General features: G+C 39.1%; 1 pseudogene; it reads right to left on the bottom strand.

Annotated features, from left to right (window-relative positions):
• The window catches only part of LOC141600952 (uncharacterized), a 53,537-nt pseudogene extending 37,419 nt beyond the window's left edge, over positions 1-16,118 (bottom strand).
• Positions 16,119-18,334: the final 2,216 nt, after the last annotated feature.

Genomic DNA, 18,334 nt, shown 5'->3' on the forward strand with positions numbered 1-18,334 from the left:
ACCTCTTAGGACTCAAAATTAGTCTCCACTAACTATTTGACTATAATTAACTCATATTTCTTAAAATTGTTCATTAATGGACCCAAAATTACAATAAAATACTATAAACTTCAAATAAATCACAAAAATTTCAAATAAATTCAAAATTTGAAATTTAAAATCATGAACATTCTGGAAAAATATCATGACACTCATAATGTTCAAAAACTTAGGTTAAAAATTTCGAAAATTATCGGGAAAAATAATGTTGCGGTTTATTGGATTTATCAATAAAAAACATAAAAAAACATGAGAAAAATTATATTCATCAACTTTTCAATTTTAGATCTGAAAAAGATAATAAAATCCAACATATGACGTTTTTCCTTAGTCATGAAGTATGTTTTAGCAATTATTCACTAATTAAGTCACTATTTATGCTATTTTTCATCAAAAATCCATAAATCATGCATGAAGACTTCATTATAGCCTATTATTTTACACACATCTTGTAAAATTGCATGTGACAACATACTAAATTTTTATGACCAGATTCGAAATATTTCTCATATTAACCTATTTTTCATTTAAATTCGATTTTTAACATGAAAAATCCATATTTCGAGCATAAGAACTCATAAAATTATGAAAATTTCCAGATCATCTAAAAATAATATATGTGAAAATATATCCAAAAACCACTGGAAAATTCGTAGTTTAGCTAATTTTCGTCCAAAAATGACATTTTTATCATAAAAATCACATTTTAATGTCAATATTATATAAAATGAACAATAAAATCCATAAATTAACCAAAATATCCTAAATACATTTTAGGATCAGAAACTTTAACATGCATAAATTATTTTCGTGATATCTCATAATAACACAAATTTATGAGTTTTGTTTGTTAATCATATAACTCGGAAAAACAATAACCGATTTGCATGCAAACAACCATGGCTCTTGATACCGATTGAAGGAAAAGTAGATCTATATACTTGACATATTCATATATGTATTAATTTAATTTGTCATAAAATTAATTAGTGATCTTATGCATGCAAACATCAATAAAAGAAGATAAGAAAACATTTTCTCACCATATGAATTTTGGTCAAATGGGTACCAACAAGATCTCCTTCTTGTTAGTTCTTGAGCTTTCCAATATTGGATGAACATACATGACCTCAAAGTAGAAGCCCTCCAATTAGTAGCACCCAAGACTATCCCTTAATCCACAAACTAATATGTACTAGATATTTATATTGTGGTTTACCTTAAAATTGATTACTAATACTCATATATTACATTGATAATTTTAGTAATCTTTTGAACAAATTTGAATCAAAAATTCATCCTTTTTGATGAAAATTAAAGAGAGAAATAATTCATGAACTTTTGCATTATTTTGAATGGTAGAGTGTAATGATAATAAAAGAACAAAAGCCCTCTAATTAGAAGAGAGGCCACACGGTTTGGTGAGGCAAAAATGGACCAATATATGGTCCTTCACTTTTCTTTTTGTTCTTTTCTATACCTTAGGCTTGTAAGGCTAGTTGTAGGTTAGTGATCATTAGCTTATTTTATCTCATAAAATAATTCACCCACTAACTCCCTTTACACTCTTATTTCGGTCCATCTTTATAAAATGGACTACCATTTTATTTTTGTCAATTTGTCATTTGTCACACAATATGTCACATGTAGTATGATACATGTTACTAATTAATTAAATGCATATTTATCACATAAATATCATTTTATAAATTAATTAAATTACATTCAACAAATTGACTAGTGATACTTGATCACATAAATAAAATGGGTCATATAGTTATAATTCACAATATCTTGTAATTATAATCAACCATTCATTCTTATCTTTATTGTTTCTCAAACAATAAACAATTTTAGTAATAAAGCATTTTATTTACTAAAATAAATCTTATTTAATCCCATTACAATAAGATATCAATATTCTCTCTCACAAATTGAATTGTTCAATTTTAAGGAATTAATTAATCTGTATCGGTATACAATTAATTAACCTTTTCAATTAAGGGAATCGTCCTTTAGGTGTGACCTCGGGATCAATGATCACCACCGTCGCACGACAGTAATGTCAAACTCTAGCCAGCCAATCATTACCGATATGTGTGGACCAGTTGACTATATATATTATGTATCATCCCTTCCGTATTCTTGTAATGAGATTTAATAATGATATTTAAATCATGTGATCGCACTGTTGTTGAGGACACATTTCCCAACATTTTCCCCCAAATGGACTTGCCTTGAAAAATTGACATTAGAAATGTATAATTGGCAATGTTAGGAACATAACCATATATTCTTTGTGAATTTTAATCAAGTATTGAGCATTTGAGTGAATTTGAGACGGTTTCTCAGCTGTTTCGAAAATCGCTTCGAAAATGGCCTTAGGATTGTTCATTTTTGATGAAATTTGGTTTTTGGAACCCTTCTATAATGGGTAAACTTCCTACCATGTCGGATATTTTATTTGTGACGGCTTTTTCAGGACACTTTTCTAGGGCATAATCGCCATGAGATGCTGCCGAAATTTCGACTCAAACCCGCGATTAGGCTTGGACTTAGACTTGACCTGACCCAATTTACTACATGAGTGGTTGGGTTTCGAAGGAAATGGCAAAAGATGGCGAGAAAAGGCCGTTTTCGTGGCTTAAAAGGCTTGAAACAACCTTACCGAGGCTTATCGTCATTTGGCGCGGCCTAATTTACTTTGATTTTGCAGGTGACATTGCTTCTACGTCGGGGAGTGCTCCCATGGATGTGGACTTCGACTCTTCTCTCGTTCTTGAGGAGATGGTCGAGGAGGCTTTCGAGGAGGTTGTCGAGGAGGTCCCGAGGCGGGCCAACGTTGGACGAGGTGGTCGCCAGCTAGCGGGGGCACCTGAGTGGGCTGAGAAATGGGATGGTTGACATCTCATTTGGGCAAGAGAGAGCCACCTGTCTTACAGGACGGCGAGGAGCTTGGTAAGTTGCGAACTTGTCATTTCCTATCACCTTTCCTTATTCACTTGTTGTTTCATTTCTCTTCTTCTTTGTGCTAAAGATGACATTGTGTCGAATTGATACAGGAGGCCGGGAACATGAGATCCTTTTCCGGCTACACGACGATGATGGAGGCCTACGAGAGACTGACGGAGGAGGAGAAGGCCATCATCGAGTTGGGAGCCTTCAGAGCTTTGGTGGGAGCGTGGAGGGCGATCAAGGAGAGGAAGATTCGGGCTAACCTTTGCCTGATTCGAGCTTTCCTCGATCGGTACTGGGATACGACCTCGACCTTTCACATGCCTTTCGGGGAGGTCGGGGTCACTCTGGAGGACTACGGTATGATTTCTGGTCTGCCGTGTGGAGAGGAGGCTGTGGTGTGGCCGTTGACGGCCATGAGAGTGGACTCGGCCGAGGCGAGGAGGCTGATCGGCTGGAACCTGGCAGCGGGTGCTGCTACCGTTCCCGGGTTGGTGCCGAGTACTTACGTCAGGGACTACTTTGCGGGTAGGACCCCGGCGACGGTGATGATGGATAGGAGGAAGGTGGCTCCTCCTGCTTGTACTGCGAAGCAGAGGGCTCGTTTGTGGCGCTGGTGGTTCTTTTCTTCGCTTTACCTCGGAGACAAGGGGGAGAGGCTGTCGACGAAGCTTCTTCCATTCCTTTCTAACTTGAGTGACCTAGGTCGGTGGGACTAGGTTACTCCTGGCTTTGTGGTCCTCACTCGCTACATGAGGGCCATGGTTCATCCTGAGCTGATGGAGAAGGGGACTTCTTCTGCTACTGTCGGTCCTGGACTATTGCTGGAGGTATGAACCTTCATTACTTATCATGAAAGATCATTATTTCTTCTTTTATTTCCATTTCAATCGAATTGTGAAAGATCACTATCGATTATCTTGTTTTGCAGGCGTGGGTGTAATCCTACTTTCCGGACTTCGCGCCGAAGAGGACGGAGCCTGAGCCGAGAGCGTACCCTGTCGTGAGGGACTGGGTGGTGTGACGTAGGAAGAACCAGCCCTCTTCTTATGATGTCTGTCGGTGGGGCGTGAATGCCCTGAAGCTAAGTGACGTAAGTATCGTCAACTACCTTTCCTTATTGTTATCTTGATTTAGGAGCAATTATAGGGATGACCCCCCTTTTTCTCGTTTAGAGCCGATCATAGGAATGACCTTTTGTTTTCTTGTTTTAGTGGGTGCCTAGACCTTGGATGGACTACCCTGACGCTCTGGTCTTCGTGGCTGAGGTCCTTCGACCCAGGAGCTCGAGCCGGTTGCTGCTGTGGACGTCCATGGGACCAGTGTGGTACCTGGGCGAGCGTTTGACTCGCCAGTGCTCTCGTGACACTTTCACGGTTCCTGTTGATCCTCTCCGGGCGATGTTTAGGGAGCCTCTGGACGCTGAGAGAGAGGCTGACTTGGCGGACGTTGGTGGTGATGGTCTTCTCCTTCTTGGTGAGGAGTACTCTCTGTTTGTTCGCCAGAGGCTGGCGTACTGGCCGATTGTGGCAAGTATTTTACTTTCCCTTTTTGAATTAATTTGACAAACTGACGAATGATCGTCGAATAAAGAATTTATTTGAACTTTGTAGGAGATCTAGGTGGCAGGCGTCGAGCCCCCAGCGTACCCAGAGACCCTTGAGTACACCGACGCGGCAGGGATGACGACGATCTCCGAGATCCGTGACTTCGGTGAGGAGGTGACGGATGCTGGCCTGGATGAGTGGCAGCACTTAGTGAGGAGGGTAAGCCCCCAGCTTCGGCTGTCTTTTGTTGTCTCTATTGCATAAGAATGCATTCGTTCTTTATTGAAAACCATTTGTTTATTGAAATGCAGGTGGCGTCGTCTCAGCATGTGGCGTTGTGGAGGGTGGCCAACCGGCTGCGGGCTACGGCCATCGAGGCGCTTGCAGGTGGCCGAGGACGACAGGTATGAACCTCTCATTCTCTTTATTTTGAATTTTATCGTAATTTCTCGCGTTTTATTTGAAATAGTTGAATGAAATGATTGAAATGAGGCATTTCTTTATTACTTGCAGACGGAGCGTGACCTGGAGCGCGAGCTGGTGCAGTCCCAGGAGGAGACAGCTCTCCTGTTGAGGGAGTTGGAGGTCAGGGGTGTTGAGATCGCTGCTCTCGAGGCGACCGTAGCCGAGCTGAGTGGCGAGCAAGAGTAGCTGCTTTTCCTTTTTGTTGTTGTCTTGTATATACTTGTACATTTTGGACCTCATTTTGGACTCTTTGGACCTGTTTTGGGCGAGAGCCCCCAATTTGATGTACATATTGTATTTTGGTTGTATATATGATGGCCTGAGTGCCTTTGCTACTGGGTTGTTTGTTGTTCCTGCAGGTTAGCTTAGCAAACAGGTTTGGTAGATGACGGTTTGCGCCGTCATGCTGCCGAAATTTACATAGAATTTGCACATAACATAGACGTGACTTAAAGTAGCGCAAAATGAGAAGAAAAAAAAAGCAAAAAAGGTGCCCGTAAATGAGCAAAAAAAATCGAAAATGCGAAAAAAAATGCCCATAAATGAGCGAAAAAAGGACAAAAGGTGCGAAAAATTGCCCAGAAATGAGCGAAAAAAATGACCGAACGGTAGGGAGGGCTACCCCCGAAAAAAAAAACTTAAAAAGGAATGTATAAGTGTGAAATGAGGAGTGAAATGATTCCCCTAAAAAAAGAAAATAAAATGAAATGGGTAAGTGTGCGCGTTTGGCGAAAATGTCGATTTCGTGTCGAGAAGGGAACCCGAAAATATTTGGGAAATATAAAATTTGGTAATTTGACAAAATTACCAAAATAATAACCTAGAGGAATAGAAATTATAGCCGAAATAAATTAGGAAAGATCCCAAGCTGAAAATCACGGAAATCATCCTGGGGAAGAGGCGCAGCAAGAGCTGCGATTCTTCGAAGAGGCGCAGCAGGTGCTGCGCCCTTTCTCCAACTGGTCAGACCTTGACGGAAATTAGGAAACGGCTTTTAGAATAAATAGAGGCGTTGAGGAAGCTTTTTGAAGAGTTTATGGATTCTAAGTACCTAAGAGGGGGAGGGGGTGAATTAGGTACTTTTTTAAAAATTTTAACTAAACTTAATTGATTTAAGTTAGTCAAATGAAATGATATCTCAAGTATCTAACAAACACCCCTTTTAAATGAAAGTTAAAAGGCGTATTGTTGACCTGACTAGAGGAACAGTGAGACAGACTGTTACTAGTTGGCTTTGCAAATGTTGTAAGCAACAGACCAAACCGACAGTATCGCAGACTATTGTGCTTAAGAACAATGAATGAGTTTAACTGAAAATTTCAACTTAATCTTTATTGTTTTAAAGTAAGTAGATTGACAATATGAATGTTAAATGGATACATAAAATAAATTGAATGATTAAGAGTGTGTCACGATTGCCAAAGTAAATTGTTAAAATCAGGAAGCGGCAGTTGTTCTGACTGTTACTTGTTTGTCTTAGCAAGTGAAGTAAAAGCTACAGACCAGAAGTAACAGTATTCAGGACTGTTTCTAGCTAAAACGTGAATGAAGAACAAACAAAATAAATTGCAGTGGAATTAAAAGCGAAGATAAGCATTGTGGGCGCAATACTCATCAAGATAGGCAAGATTGTTGAGAGAGGCTCTTGTTCGAATTCCAGAATTGAGATCACTTGTGAGATTTGAGGGTGGATAGGAGCTTTGATGTTTCCACTTCTTTGGAACAATGGTTTCTTGTTCCCCCTCAGCAGTAGCAGTCTCAGTGACTGTTTCCTCCTGATTATAGTGGTTATCCTCAGCTCTATCCTGAGTTGCTTCATTTTTTGAAGTGGAGGCAACAGTCGTTGGGTCTGTTGCGTCCGGAGAAGAAACAGTGGCAGTAGAGTTACCACGTGTTCCCCTTGGATTGTTGCTTTCATTTGGAGGTAACAGTCCCTGAGGTTGTTGCACATCAAGACTGGGGACTTCAATGGGGTTTGAATGCTCGCATGTGGTGACAGTGTCTTCCACTGTTGCTGCTCTGGAGGTGGATGTAACAGCCGTTGAGTCTGTTACTGCTTAAGAGGAGGAACAGGTAGTATCAGTGTTACTGACTGTTCCCCCTGAATTGTTGTTGACATTGGCAGGTAACAGTCCGTCTGTCTGTTGCAGGGCGTCATTGTTTGGAGCTTCTTCATCCGCAAACACAAAGTCTTTTATCACAAGACCAATCTCAAATTCATCCTCATCATCTTCATCATCTTCATCCTTATTTTGTACCTGTCCAAGAATGGTAGATTCATCAAATATGACTTGTACACTTTTTGGATTTAAAGGAGCTTCTAACATGTTTGCATCTAGCACATTCATCACATAACTTATCAAATTCAAACTTCATGTTAGGAAAACCTTCAACTAGGTCAAGTCTTCTAAGGGTATTAAGAGTTTTAGCACTAACATGTCCAAATCTTTTGTGCCACAACCAAGAGTCATTTTTCATTACACTTATGCAAGACATAGTATGACCGGATATCATGTTCAAATCGGTTAAGTAAACATCTTTGACACGTCTACCTTCAAGAATCAACTCATGGGTTGTAGTATCAACAATACGACACAAATTAGCACTAAATTCAACAATATTACCCTTATCACAAAGTTGAGAAATACTAAGGAGATTATGCTTCAAACCTTAGACAAGCCGCACGTTGTCGACACAAAGTAATGATGACTTACCAACCTTTCCAATGCCTATTACTTCACCTTTTTGTTGTCATCAAACGTTATCGTGCCACCATCATAAGCTTTAAGTGAGAGGAATTGGCTTCTATCACTCGTCATGTGACAAGAGCATCCACTATCCAAGTACCAAGTGCGGCCGCCTCTCACTAAGTCCTACACAAGATTAGGCTTTAAGTTTAGGAACCCAAACAAACTTGGGTCCCCTTTTATGATCAACATATCTCACAATGTCTTTCCTAATCCACATTTGCTTTACAACTTTAATGTTCTTGTTAATGTCATTATGTCTTTTCTTCCAAGCATTAAAGACATGACCATTCTTACCACAATAGTTGCAAATAATGTATTCGGGAAGACCAACATATTTCCTTCTCCTAAAGTCGGGTTTAGGCTTCTGGATGTAACAGTCGGACTGACTGTTCCATTTAAAACCTAGACCGGCAACCTTATCACATCTTTTTGGCTGATTTGTTGGAAAGTTTAAAACATTTTGGCCACCTTCCCAATTCTTTGAAACATTCTTAGCCTCAACACGTTCCTTGTTTAGTTCCTTATTTAGTTCCTTGACATTGAAGGTGAGATACTTGTTTCTTTCTTTAGAGCTTTCAAGGTCCCTTTTCATTATGTCATACTCGGATTTAAGCTCCATGAAAGTTTCAGATTTTTGTTGAACATTAAGCTTAAGACCCGAGATGCATTTATCTAGGTGAATGATTTTAGAGCTAGATGAACTACATTCGGGAGAATCATGTTGAAATTTGACAAATTTTTCGTGAAGCATTCTAATTTCCCTTTTGTAGGCATCTATGTTAACCTTAAGACATTCATTCTCCTTGGATAATTTAGTGACAAGTTCATTTGAGACTTCATTGTTATGTCGAGGTGTGATCCGAGACACACTTTGTTACTTTAGGTTCTTCTACCTCATCAACTAGGTCATTAATGACGCCTTTGAAAACAGATTTTTCTTTTAAAAGTTCATCATTCTTTTCAACTTCTATAGACAATCTTTTTTCCACTATGAAGTCATGAGTGTGAGCATTGAGTTTCGACACAAGGTATCCAATTCTTTCTTTAGAATCCTCATACTTAGATGTCATTTTATCAAGACGTTTGTTTAGATCAACGAATTCTTCGGATCTTTTGTAAGCATTAGACTTATAAGTGCTACATTCGGGCATACCCTTTTTGAAAAAGGCAAGCTTTTCATGAAGAACTTCTATTTCTTTCTTGTGATCACATAATTCAATTTTAAGACACTCCTTTTCATTGAAAAAATGTTTGACATGTTCATTTGACTTAGCTAGATCTTTGTTGGAAGCAACAGTTTCAGATACTGTTTCTCTTAAGTCAATTATCTCAACCACTAGGTCATCCAATTCATCTTTGAGAACATCTTTGTCCTTCAAAAGGTCATCACGTTCCTTGGCTAGCAAGGAAACTTGCATCACCAAGGTGGTGTTGACATTTTCAAGATCAGACACATCCGTGGGGATCATTTTAAGACACTCAAGTTCTTTAGTCAATTGTTTGTTCAATTTGTTGACTCTTTTTACTTCATCATAAGCCTCAGAGGTGACAGTGACACTGTCTGTTGCTTTCAGTTCATTTTTAAGGTTAAAGTTTTCTTGTGCAATTTCATCAATTTCGTCTTGCATGACATCAAGCTTATCATTTTGTGAACGACACTTATCAATGAGTTTGTCAAGAAGCTTACATACCTTATCTTTGGAGTAAGATCTAACCTTGGCTTTTAGATGTTTTACCTCATTGTCGGAGTCTGAGTCGGAATCATCGGGGTGAGCCAAGAGACATCTAAGATGCTCAATTTTAGAAGTTTTTGAGACTTTGTCCTTGAGATGACTTGTAAGACACATTTTAGCCTCTAGTTGCTCCTCGATGAGTTCCTCGTCTTCCTCGGAGTCGGACATTCCCCAAATAGCGCTCATGACTCTATGTTTGTAGTCCTTTTTAACTTTATCTCATTTTTCCTTTGATTTGATTTCATCCCACGTGGGACATTCTTTAATTTGGTGAGTTTTATCACCACACTTAAAGCATCCCACGGTGGAACTAGGTCGTTTCTTAGGAAAGCGTTTTTTCGAGTAATTATTTTTGAACCTTTTATTTTCTTGACCATTGACTAACCCGGCTAGATTCCTTGAGAACATAGCAAGCTCGTCTTCCTCCTCGTCTTCTCCATCGCTTGGAGAGGACGTGAGAGCGAGACTCCTTCCCTTTGAAGACTCACTAGAATGCTTGTCGAGATTGAACTCGTGAGCCATTAGTGATCCCATTAGTTCATGAGGAGATAGGGTTGACAAATCTTTGGCTTCCTCTATTGTGACACCCTCATTTTTAGCGTTAAATAAACACGTAAGATCTATAGAAAAACTGACAGGATATGTTTGTAATTGGTTCAACTAGATAAACCTGTAATTTTTAAAACTTTCCTAAACCATTCACAAACATTTCCAACTTAGGAGTGCCCAAAACCTGCAAATGCTAACAAACTAATTTACATAACATAACTAAAGACGCGGGGATATAGTGATACAAACCAAAATAGAAGAGGGAGACATATGTCCCTTCAAAATATATACACAACCAAAAGTTAAAGGTTTCAACAAAAAAAAAACCAAACTAAGTCCAAGGTTCTCTTGCTCACTAGCTCGTCCGTGTACCCCAACTAAGCATCATCAACCTGTCAATCGCATTTTATACAAACACGAAAGCCACAATTCAGTGGGGAGTAACTTCGAGTCCTCCCAGCCACGAAAAGTCATATTTAATGTAACATGTAATGTAACATGTAAACAACATGATAAATAATTCAATTATCAAGTATTCTAACATATGAACACTAAACTGACCAAATTAAACTATCATGTGAAACATATAACAAATAGTAATCCAAACTTTATCAATTGTAACCGGCTTACATCTCACCTATTACAATTCATAAAATCACCATACAAGAAAGGACAATATATCAAAGACAGGCATAAGTTCTTAGTCCCGTCAATAGTCACTCTGTAACTCGAGTCTATACCACGAGGTAGGGAAGGTAATCGAACCGGTATCTTGGCTCAGAGGTTCTATCAAAACATGGCCAAGACACAACACAACCCTAGCCTAAAATCTGTGCAGACCTAGACATGCGGATACACACCACCGCACCCAAGACCCACAATTTTTCTAAAACAAAGTGAGTACCCTAAGGAGTCCACCAAAGGGTTGGCTAGTACTTAAGCTGACCACTTACTATCAAAATAAGTAACGAGGTCATGCCCCAACTTGGATATAATCCCACCAAGTCAGGAACACAAAGGCTATTAAGCAGTGAACATATACTCGTCAAAGACTATAAAGACCTATCTATGACAAACACAACAACCTGCAAAAAGTATTTAATACCAATACCATTTCTAGCAATATTAACAATATTAAAGGTTTCAGGGAATCTAGGGCCGTTTCTACAATATAAGAAACTATTAAATTCAACCAACAACACATGTGAACTAAAACTTAATAAATGGCCTAAAACAAGAAAAAGGTCGATTATCCAATTCATATAAAATTTCATCCAACCGAATTTTTACCCGCAACCCCAGTCCTGCGACAGTTACGGGTTAAATTGCGGCTGACCAATCACACAATTGACTGACATCGAATCAGTCAAAGGGACTAAGGCTCAGTTTTCGGCATAATCATCCAAACATTACAATTATCGCTATATAATTCATTCTGAGCCTATTCATTACAATTTCATTTTATAACCTATACTAACATGTGCAACTACCAATATAAACATAATTTTTACTATCAACATAATTTTTACTACTAATATGATTCATTTCAAAAATGTACCCATATGTGACTTATACTAACTATAACATTAATGAACCCGAAATGACAAATAATGCATGAAAAACCGCGAAACAAGCAACGGGCTGACCCGGGCCAGCCGTGGGCCTGTCGTGGGCCTGCTGGCCGCCACCCCCAATCCTCCATTTTTCCGTTTTTGTTCATTTTAACTCCGTTTTAAGCATTACTTAATCGTTCCCATTCCATTTTCATACTAATATGTAAACTTAAACTAACAAAAGACATGAAACTAACCCATATTATCATGTGAAATTAACTACTCAAACAACAATCGCAAAATCATACAAGAAAACAAAGAATGTGACGATTATTCGTCGAGTAACTCGAAATATGTTACCTTAAGCTAGAAAATGAGCAATTAGCACCTTGAACCCAAACCCTAATCTGCCAACTAACCACTATCTTCAACAATATACGAGTCCCCAAACTCGTCCTCTAAATCTTCACCTAAATAAACAATAAAAACACAATAATAAGTACAAAAACCGAAATTATGCCCAAATTCGTCTTAAAACAACATCAAGAAAACTGAAATTAAAACATACTAGGATGTAGATCTTGAAGAGAGGATTCCGAAAATATAAATTTTGTGAAAATCGGACTAGAAACGAGTGAGTTATGGTGAAATTAGCTTGAATTTTTGTATAAAGATGGTGTTTTGTGTTTTGGAAAGCTTAGAACATTAAGGAAGATGATGGAGGAAAAAGAAAATGAAAAGGAAAGGAAGGGGGAAGGGTGCCGCGGGAAAGGGAAAGGAGAGGAGCGGGATGAGAAGGGATTTAATGAGTCGGTTTTGGCTCGTTACGACGATAATTAGAACCGTTTGTCAAACGTAAATTCCGACAAGACCAAAGTTCTTAAACACGAGATTACAAGAAAATTGAATACTCATACGACCCATTTCCAAAATCGTTTGCCCAATTTTCAATAGAGTTGTCATTTTTTTTCCGATATGCCCTTATTTCGAAATAAAAAGTTTTTACACGGTTTAAACCATTTTTAAACATTTCGAAACTATCAAAATAAATACTTTTCTTCTAAATATAATAAAATTATATTTCTTTGAATTATTATTACTTCAAATACGTTAATATCAAATTTTAGTTGATTAATAAATTACTTCCGCAATATATTAACGGTCCGAAATTACGGGGTGTTACAATCACCCCTCCTTTTAAAAAGTTTCGTCCTCGAAACTTAGAAGGAGAAATTATAGTATACAACATCTTAATATTATAATCATAAGAAAAATATAGGTATCTTTTCAATGAAACGGTGATACTCTTGTTGATCAGACAAGAACATCCACATTCATATCAAGATATAAAAATATTTCTACACCAAAAAATGAGAAAACCCATTATTGGGACGTCTCCAACAACGAGATTTAACACTCATTAATGTTAAAACCATTAAAAATCATAAAAACATTTTCAAAATTTTAGTTTAAAGTTCTATAATAAGAATAATATCTTTACTAATTATGATTAAACACGGCTTAGTAACTCGGAAAAAGAGTAAGAAAAGGAATACCTTACGAGAATAATTCAGGATATTTAGCTAACATAGAAGCTTCAGTCTCCCAAGTCTCTTCTTCGACATTTCCACAACGCCAAAGAACACGGACTAAAGGTACAACTTTGCTCCTAAGTTGCTTGTTGGCTTTTTCAAGAATCCGAATTGGTCTTTCTTCAACCGCCAAGTTAGGCTCCAATTCAAGAATCTCTTCTTGGATGATATGGCTAGGGTCACTAATGTACTTCCTCAACTGAGAAACATGGAAGACATTGTGAACCTTGCTCAGATTTGGGGGCAATTCTAAACGGTAAGCAGCAGGACCAATCTTTTCAATCACTCGGAAAGGTCCAATATATTTAGGGCTCAGCTTCCCTTTTACGCCAAACCGTTTCACCCCTTTCATAGGTGACACTTTAAGGAATACTTGATCATCAACCTCAAAGGAAAGTGGTCGACGACGGACATCAGCATATGATTTTTGACGGTCCTGAGCGGCCTTCATCCGCTCCCGAATGATCTTAACTTGTTCAATGGACTCGGTCACCAAATCAGGTCCTAACATTGGAACATTTTGGGTTTGATCCCAACAGACTGGAGTACGGCATCTCCTACCATACAGAGCTTCATATGGTGCCATTTTAATGGAGGCTTGATAGCTGTTGTTGTAAGAGAATTCAACCAGAGGTAAACATTTCTCCCAAGAAGTTTGGAAATCTAAGGCACAGGCACGAAGAAGATCCTCTAAAGTTTGAATTGTTCTCTCAGTTTGACCATCAGTGGCGGCGTGAAAAGCAAGTGCTCATCGCAGTTTACTACCCAAGGCTCTCTCGTAATGCAGTCCGAAACGAGACCAAAATCGAGGGTCTCGATCTCGAAACTATATCTTTAGGAACCCCATGATAGCGCACTACTTCATTCACATAGGCACCAGCTAGAACTTCTAAACCCCAGGTCTCTCTAATGGGAATAAACCGAGCACACTTAGTCAATCGGTCCACAACCACCCAAACAGCATTCTTCCCAGTGGAAGTCCTGGGTAAAGCCATCACAAAATCCATGGATATAGACTCCCATTTCCAAAGAGGAACATCCAGGGGTTGAAGCAAACCCCCGGGCTTTTGATGCTCTATCTTTACTTTCTGGCAGGTGAGGCATTTACTGACATACTCCATAACTTCAATCTTCATCCTAGGCCACCAGAATTGCAATCTCAAATCTTTGTACATTTTGGTACCTCCCGGATGAATGGAGTAAGGAGAGAGGTGTGCTTCATCAAGAATTCTTTTTTCTCAAATCGGCTGCACTCGGAACATAGATTCGACCATGATAACAAAGATACCCATTATCATCAATCTTACAATCCTTAGCTTGCCCAAGTTGAACTTTAGCTCGAATGGATTTGAAAGTAGGATCATCAGGAAGGCAAGCACGGATCTCACGGTAGAAGTCAGGTTCGGCTGACATGGCATCAAGATGATGAGAGCCCCTTTTTACAAGGCTTATTCCTAATTTTTGAAGTTCTAAAGCAAGTTCAGGAGGTAATTCCCGAAAAGAATTCAAAGAATGACATGATTTTCTGCTAAGAGCATCAGCCACCACATTAGCTTTTCCTTCGTGATAAATTAGATCGGCATCATAGTCATTCACCAATTCTAACCATCTTCTTTGTCTCATGTTCAGCTCTTTTTGGGTAAAGAGATATTTCAGGCTCTTGTGGTCGGTGTAGATGTTGCAATGGACTCCAATGAGGTAGTGTCTCCAAATCTTCAAAGCATGCACCACCGCAGCTAATTCAAGATCATGAGTCGGGTAGTTAACTTCATGAACTCTAAGCTGTCGAGAGGCATACGCAATGACTTTCCCTTTTTGCATCAAGACACAACCTATACCATGCTTAGAAGCATCACAGTAAACATCAAAGTCCACTCCTTCTTCAGGTAAGGTTAACACCGGAGCGGTAGTCAACCTCTTTTTCAATTCCTGGAAGGCATTTTCACACTCTTCAGACCCACAAATTTAGACTCTTTCTTCAGCAATTGAGTCATTGGCCTAGCAATCTTTGAAAAATCCTTCACAAATCGCCGATAGTAACCCGCCAAGCCAAGGAAACTACGGATTTCAGAAACATTGGTCGGACTTTTCCAATCAACAACGGCTTCAATTTTGGCAGGATCTACCATAACGCCCTCTTTTGAAATGACGTGCCCAAGGAAGGTCACTTTAGGTAACCAGAATTCACATTTAGAGAATTTAGCATACCATTTTTCACGGCGCAAAATCTCCAAAATAACACGAAGGTGTTTGGCATGATCTTTTTCAGATTTAGAATAGATCAGGATGTCATCAATGAACACTACAACGCATTTGTCAAGGTGTTCTCTGAAAGTACGGTTCATCTGATCCATGAATACTGCTGGAGCATTGGTCAAACCGAATGGCATCACCGTAAACTCGAAATGACCATATCTCGTACTGAAGGCGGTTTTAAGAATGTCAGCTTCACGGACTGGAATTTGATGATAGCCCGAACGAAGATCAATTTTAGAAAAAGTGGAAGCACCTCGGAGTTGGTCAAAAAGATCATCAATTCTAGGAAGAGGATATTTATTCTTGATAGTAACCCGGTTAAGCTCACGATAATCTATGCATAATCGCATAGATCCATCCTTCTTTCTTACAAAGAGAACAGGAGCACCCCAAGGTGAAGAGCTAGGTCGGATAAAACCTTTGACAATCAAATCATCCGGTGAGTCTCTGACTCTTTCATTTCAGACGGTGCCAGCCTATAAGGAGCTTTAGCAATAGGGCCGGTACCAGGAATAAGATCAATAGTAAATTCCACTTCTCTTTCAGGAGGAATTCCCGGTAGCTCATCAGGAAAAACATCGGGAAATTCACATACTACAGGAACATTCTCTTTAGGAGGCAGAGAGGAAGAATCAGAAGGAGTCACCATACACAAGAAGGCTTGATGACCCTTTTTCATCACATTGACAAACTTCATAGCAGAAATTAATTTAGTACCGGTTTGTCTTTTAACCATTTGATAAGACACACGGTGACCTGAAGGGCTTGTAAGAATTATTTTCTGATCTCGACATTCAAATCGAGCATGATAAGTATGTAACCAATCCATGCCCAAAATGACATCAAATTCTTCAAGCGGAAATTGGAAAAGATTTGCTGGAAATATAGATCCCACAATAGAAATAGGGACTTCCGGATAGATTTTAGAACAGGAAAAGACATCACCAGAGGGTAAGGATATGGATGTGCTTTCTCCATGTGATGATTCAAGTGATAATTTATCGGAGAGTTTTATTGAAATAAAAGATAAAGAGGCACCCGTATCAAATAGTACCAAACAGGGAACATCAAAAATAGAAAATGTACTAGTAATGATATCAGGGTGTGCCTCAGCTTCTGCTCGGCTCATGACAAAAATCCGGCCTTTCGGCCTCACTGGCCTCACTGGGGCGGCAGGAATAGTAGGAGCCGTCACCTTCTTCTCCGGTCAAACATTGGCCTTTGTGGCCCGGTTTGTTGCAAGAAAAGCATATGATAGGATCAACGAAGCACTTACCAGGATGTGCTGGTTTCTTGCAGTTATAGCACACTCGGTCTTTAGTACCTTTATTGTCGTTAAAAGCTGGAGATTGACCACCCCGGTTAGCTTGCACAGTAGAAACAAATCTCCTCTTGTTTGGGTCAGAAGGAGAAGAGGTAAACCTGGGTGAAGGAGTATAGGGCCTAGAAGATGGATATAAAGGCCTCTTGCCAAGATTGGAACTGGTTGCACGAGCTTCATTTTCAATGTCTTTCAGGGAATTCTCAGCCCATAAAGCATCATTGTAAATTGAAACAAAGCTGGTGGAATCCCGTCGGACCATGCTTTTGATTTTAGGAGAGAGCTTTTCAAGATAAAAGAAGGCTTTTTCATTGTCATCCTTCACCAATCTAGTTGCATAATGAGCCAACTCGTTGAATTTATCAGTGAAGGTCTGAACAGGAAGGCTTCCTTGCTTTAATTCCATGAATCCCTTCAACTTCTGCTGTTTAAGTTCTTGCGGATAAAATCGGGCCTCCACTAATTCCTTGAAACGTTCCCAGTCAAATCCTGGTTCAGATGAAACGGTAGGCCCAGTCATGGACCACCATCGATCTGCTTCTCGTACTAGGAAGTGAGATGCCAGCTTCACTTTATGTTCCTCCTTAACATCATACAACGTAAAGCTTTTCTCTAACTCCCGAAACCACCCTGTAAGAGCAACTGGATCAATCTCTCCACCATAAGTGGGAGTGTTGATTCGGGTTAATTGGTTAGCCACCCAAGTATAGGTGCCTGGAGTACCCTCGGGAGGCGGGGGAGGAGGAGGAGCTTGTTGATTCTGCTGATTTTGTTGGTTTTGGAGAATTTGAGTAAGAACTAGTAAAATAGCATCATCAATTCTTCTTGGCGGAGCCATCTTACAAAAGAGAAAATTAATTAGTACCTAACAATTAGCAATCACAAACAGACTACCACATAAAATCCTAAATCTACCCATCCTACCCATCTCTCAAGTTTATTATTTAAAGGTCAAGTGATTTTAAGTGGGGTGCACAAACGTGCGTCGGGAGCAACAAGCTCTGATACCAACTGTGACACCCTCATTTTTAGCGTTAAATAAACACGTAAATTCTACAGAAAAACTGACAGGATATGTTTGTAATTGGTTCAACTAGATAAACCTGTAATTTTTAAAACTTTCCTAAACCATTCACAAACATTTCCAACTTAAGAGTGCCCAAAACCTGCAAATGCTAACAAACTAATTTACATAACATAACTAAAGACGCGGGGATATAGTGATACAAATCAAAATAGAAGAGGGAGACATATGTCCCTTCAAAATATATACACAACCAAAAGTTAAAGGTTTCAACAAAAAAAAATAACCAAACTAAGTCCAAGCTTCTCTTGCTCACTAGCTCGTCCGTGTACCCCAACTAAGCATCATCAACCTGTCAATCGCATTTTATACAAACACGAAAGCCACAATTCAGTGGGGAGTAACTTCGAGTCCTCCCAGCCACGAAAAGTCATATTTAATGTAACATGTAATGTAACATGTAAACAACATGATAAATAATTCAATTATCAAGTATTCTAACATATGAACACTAAACTGACCAAATTAAACTATCATGTGAAATATATAA

The sequence above is a fragment of the Silene latifolia genome, chromosome 9 (assembly GCF_048544455.1).
Source record: "Silene latifolia isolate original U9 population chromosome 9, ASM4854445v1, whole genome shotgun sequence".
NCBI lineage: Eukaryota > Viridiplantae > Streptophyta > Magnoliopsida > Caryophyllales > Caryophyllaceae > Silene > Silene latifolia.